The following is a 6,000-nucleotide window of genomic DNA, read 5'->3' on the forward strand; positions in this document are numbered from 1 at the left end:
GCCATTGCCTCCCGTTGCTTCACGCCTTGACATCACTCTTCTGCACTCCCGTCTGGAATCTGGACCTATGCAGATAGGGGCTGTCCGCTGTGGTCCTTTGACCTCGGCAGAAAGGGAGCATCGGCAGACAAAACATCTTTGTATGTACTGTGGTTTCTTCAAGCACTTCCTGTTCACTTGTACTAAAAAACAGATCCAGCCTACTGATGAGGTCCAACCAGACCGAAACACGTGTCTGGGGATGCTGTTGGTACTCTTGTTCAGAGGAGAATTGCCTAGCATTTCGGTGCTGGACTGCCCCAGGGCAGGACAAAGACTGATATGATTGGGATATTTCTTCTCTGTGAAAGATAGTGAGCTAAAGACTCTGGGTAAGTCTCTCGTAACCAGGACTAATGTCTGGCAGAGAGACTCCCAGGACCCCCCTTGTCAATTTACATGATCTCCATGGACTTTATCGTGGAGCTACCCTTTGTGCAACATTTCAATACCATCTGGGTGGTGGTTGATTATTTCACCAAATTGGCAATTTTTGTCCCTTTTACTGGGCTTCCTTCTGCACCTACTTTGGCTGATCTTTTCCTTAAGCACATATAGGGCCATCGGTCATGTCCCACCAATTATCGATCGATCACTCTTCTTGATGCTCCAGGGAAGATCTTCTCCAGATTTATTCTGAGAGAATTTAATCAATGGACAGCGCAAAATCGGCAGCGTAACTGTTTTCAGACGGGTTTTGTCCCAGGATTGGGCAGGTCGATTAACTTATATACCATTGCTGCCATACAAAACCATTTTAATTCTGGGTTGCCTCTTTTTATGGACTTCCAATCTGCTTTGTATTCTGTCTCTAGGGAGATTTTATTTAAAAAATTGGAAGGAGCAAATTGGCCATCAAATCTAAGAGTTGATTGAAGCCTTACACACGAAAACTGTAATCAGAATTAGAACTTCCCTTCAAGGAGATCTGACTGCAGAAGTTCCAACCTTTTGTGGATTGAGGCAAGGATGTATCCTTGCCTCTGCCCTTTTCAACTTTTTTATCTCAGATATGTCAGAGGACTTCGAAGACATTGAAAATGAGGCACCAAAAATAAATGGTCAGCAAATCCCGGCCCTTTTTTATGCAGATGACCTTGTTTTGATGTCAAAACTCTACAAGGTCTGCAACGTCCATTAGATGCAATGTCCAAATTTGTCGATCAGAATCTTTTATTAATTTGAAGAAAACGAAACTGATGATATGTAGTAATAATGCAAACAAAAAATACACTGAAATATGGCTCTTACAGAACGTGCCCTTAGAAATTCTACAACAGTATACATATTTAGGCATAGTGATAAGTAACACTAAAGCTAGCAAAGAATACTACGCAAATTTAGAAGTGGAAGTGAATACAGGGACCTCACAATCTGTCATCATACAGGCAAAATATGGAACACTTACCCTAAGTCCTGTAATTTTATTTTTCACTCTAGAAACAACTCCAATACTGTTGTACGGGGTGGAAACAAAGAACATTTTTGGCGAATCGATGTTACTGAAATTTGAAGCATGGTATTGGAGACTCATTTTTGACTTACCCAATTGTGTACCAGTAGTATGGGTGCAGTATGAATGTGGACTGATTTCCTTACATACTAGATATTTATGGCAATTAATATCGCTATTTAGGAAATGTCTGATGGCACCGAATTCCAATATGTTGTTAGGTATTCCATCTAAGTAAATGTTTACACGTCACGTCATAAATTTGTGCAGAAATGGAATGAGACAGTAATCCAGACCTTGTCAGAAGCAGACATATCCGTGCAAACTCTTATAGAAAATCCTTGTAGAGCTAAAACAAAATTATTTGACCATGACTGGATTGTTACCAGAGATAAGTGCATGAAATATAGAGATTTTGAGACCAATCCATTTCATGATAAGAAACGGGCACAGTACTTGCTTAATTCACCCTCTGTTGTACACAGAAGTACATTTATGAGGTTTAGGTTCAATTTATGGCCCACGAGAGACATCAAAAATAGATGTGGGCTTATTCAAAATTGTGAGAATGTGTGCCGATTCTTTATGATTGCACACACTAAAGAGACGCTACAGCATTTATTGGTCAATTGTACAATGCTAGATTATCTACGCACCTTGCACTTTAAGAAGTTATCTGTAAAATATGGTACATTGACGACAGATGAACTATGGAAAAACTTATTTACAGGTCAACAACTGACATTAAGAATTGCTACCTTGAACTTTTTACATGCATTGAAGCTAACTTAACACATTTGGGTGAGGTTTGATTAATGCCTATGACATTATGTGAAAAGACATGACAATAATAAGATATAACATGAAGCATAAGATTAATTTTAACATTGTATTAGGTACATTTTAGGAAGAGTTTTGTAATGATAATATTTTGTGTTGCTTTATATTCTGAAAAATTGTAGAATTTTATAATCTTTTTTTTAATGTAACATTGTAAAGTTCATTAATCAGCTGAACCAATAAAAATAAAAACTTCCCATTTCTGGAAAGCCTTGTGTGCCTCCTTTCTTATCGAGGACAGGTTCTCCAGCACATATCAACCTCAGACCGATGGGCAGAGAATGAGAGTGAATGCTACACTCTAACAGTATTTATGTTTTTTATGTTTGCAAAATCAAGCCTGGTCTGTGTTGCAGTCTGCTGAGTTTGCCTACAAAACCTCTGAATTCATCGACTGGAACCACTCCTTTTTTTGCATTGTACGGCAGCACCCCAGACTGTTTCCCCTGGACCCGCCCATTCTTTTGGACAACCCAGCAGATCGTTCATGCGTTCGTGACATACTGACCGTGCACAGAGGTATCCATAGTCATCTCATACAGGCACAAACGGATGCAAAGCGGGTTGTGGATGTTCATCACTCATTGGCTCCAGATTATCAGGTTGGCATGCGCGTCTGGTTATCTACCAAACACCTGAATAGCCCTGGCCCAAAAAAATTATAAAAATAAATACCTTAAAAAATAAATAAATAATAAAAATGCTTCTCCCTCGCTACATTGGTCTGTTCTCGATCTCCTGCCTCATCAACCCTGTCACAGTACATCTGAATCTCCCTTCGCACACGGGTGCATAGTGTTTTCCATGTTTCCCTGCTCAAGCCTAGTTTGTCATCTATTCGTCTGCCTTCTCACCCGGCCCCGGTTATCGTACAGGGGTCTGAGGAATGCAAGATCTGACCACTAGATTGTGCCGTTGCATTATCCTCACCTAGGTTGCCTTAGCCTATCCCTCCATTATATTGTAACATTTGCTTTTGTGCTTATTTATCCTCCTGTTCATAACCTGCTTATAACTTGTATATTTGTATATGTCTTACTGTGACCATACCTGTAACTATATATGTCTTATTGCGACCATACTTTTAACTATCTAAGCTTTGCATTTTCTTACTGCTGCGCCCTGTTACCCTTTGGGTTTGGTGCGCATTAGAAATAAAATAATTTAAAAAAAAAAAACGAACAAGGTTGCTGCTATTCTGAACATGCAGATGCGCACAGGTGTCCCCTTTTATCTGGTGGATTGGAAAGGATACGGCCCTGAGGATCGGAAGTGGGAGCCCCTGAGGAATATTCATGCCCCTCGGTTGCTGCGGCGGTTCCATCTCGTCATGGGTGTGCAAGCACCTTTGGGGGAGGATGTGGTCACAAGCCCAGACACCGGTTATCATTCTAAAAGGAAAACCGCTTCCTGACTCTTGCGTTTTCCCCATTCCATTTGCTTCACAGCTTCTCCTTTTCTGCAGCGTTGCAGGTTACCATGGAGTCGTGCATGTCTATCGACCGTGCGCACTGCTCTGCATCATCACCTCCCATACGCAGGCTTGCACACCAAAGTCACGTGAGCAATCGCCTTACCCCGTGCTACAGTGCTGCCGTCGTCATCACTTAAAAGATCTTCCGACTCATACTGCGGTGCTTCTGATTAAAGTTAACACTGCGTTATACTCTGGGATACTCAGTTTCTGTTATCTCGTTTTGAAATCATCTTCTGTCCAACGGACAGCTTGCTCTCCTGATCCTGCAGTTACACGTTTATCCCTGCATGTTGCCAGCCCTGCTGCCAACTTATCGGACTGCCTCTGTCTCGTGTCTTTGCTGTTTGTCTCATACGGTAAACGCTCAGCCTGCTTTACGGATTGCTTCGCCTCACGATTTTGTCTGTTGCCAACACCTTGCAGTGACTGTTTGCCCGTTGACTGGCTGCCTATCTCTCGAGCTCCTCTGCTTACCTGCCAGCCATACGTGACTTCCATAGGAATCTCCTCATTCCTGAAGTACCTACAGTCTCCAAGTGCCCCTCTACTGTTAAATACCTTCCTCTGGAACCCGCCAAGTCACATGTGCACAGGACATTGGACGCTTTGCTGAGAGTACACATGCACCAATTTGCTCCTAGTGCGTCACTCGTGCCGCCCGGGTTTTAGTCCCTCACCAACCTTGCCCTTCCTTCCGTTTGCTCCTACCTCCTGCAGTAGCCTGAATTGTCCTCATCATACTTCCTCCTGACATCAGACTCCCACTTATGCTTCTTCCTGACCTCAGACTGGACAAGTGTGATTGCTGATCCGCAACCTTTTTATCCCACGAGATTGTAGCTGTGTTGATCATTATCCTCTCTCTACAGCTCGTTACCAGCATTGGAACGAGGTCAATGCTGCTCAAGTTACAGCTGAATAATTAGGTTAGTTCTCACACCTAGTGTTCCATACATTATGCACTAAAAGGTCATTCTAAAACATGTTTTCTTACAGCCTGACCTTCCTGAAGGTCTCCTGTTTTCCTTTCCCAATTTTCCAACTGATGTACTCCTCTGTTTTTGTCAAACTTACTGAATAGAGGGGCGTATCATTGGGAAGATCTCCCTCAGTTGAGGAGGCTTGGACCATTTGGGTCCATGCTGAGCTACACTATGGTGTGCAACCCATTGTGTCGTGTCCGTTGTATGGTGAGTACTGACAACCGCTCACTCAATATCACACAAAGTGTGCAAAACCATAAACAAAACGCTAATAGTGTCCCAACAAACAAGTCATAGCGCGCATGACGCAAACGCGATGATGTCAGGCGTAAATAAGCAGTCATTTTAGAATGCTGCATTCAACAGGATCGACAATTGCTACACTTGAGGAAAATAGGATAACCACAAAAGGGGAAAATATGGAAACCACAAGAGAGGAGAGGAAAACTATAGGAGAGGGAGAGGAAAGTAGGAAAACCACAAGAGAGGAGAGGAAAACTATAGGAGGAGACTATTAAATTGATGGACATTGCACATGAGGAAAAACACACAAGAGGATAATTAGAGAAAACAAGACAATCACATGCGGAAATTAAATATCACAATAAGGAAAACCACCCAAGAGGATATCACATGACAAAGAGGACAAGCACAGATGGAAGAAGATTACCACATCAAGAAATTGACTAATCCAATATTTGCCAATCTCAGTATGGATAAAGAATAGCGTTAAAGCCTAATAAAAACTAATTCTGTTATAAACCTACTAGCATTCAAGTCTTTATTTTACATGTAGAAACATACTCACTAAATAGAGAAAGACTCCTTGGTATTAGGCACAAAATGCGGACCTCTTATTCTTATTAATTTAGCCTGGGGAATGTACACTGCTCAACTTTGCCAGTTCCACAGAAAACATTGATCACCTATTGAAGATTAAACTGTGCTGGGGACAATAAAAGTACAGGTTAAGCCAGGCCCCCTAAACTACCATAGCCCGACCAGACTGCTCATTTTCAATTCCTACCCATTCTTGGTGTCTTATTGAGGGCATGTCCAGAACCAGTACATTAGCCAGACCTATAAACATTTTCTTTTAAAGCATTGAATGAAAGAAAAGCGCATGTAATAAAGTAAGATTTGTGCCAAGCGTTATCCACTATATCAACTGGTTAGAAAGAACATATTTCAAGGCATTTCTAGCACGC

This window comes from Ambystoma mexicanum, chromosome 10 (genome assembly GCF_040938575.1).
Source record: "Ambystoma mexicanum isolate Mex_15411 chromosome 10, UKY_AmexF1_1, whole genome shotgun sequence".
NCBI classification, from domain to species: domain Eukaryota; kingdom Metazoa; phylum Chordata; class Amphibia; order Caudata; family Ambystomatidae; genus Ambystoma; species Ambystoma mexicanum.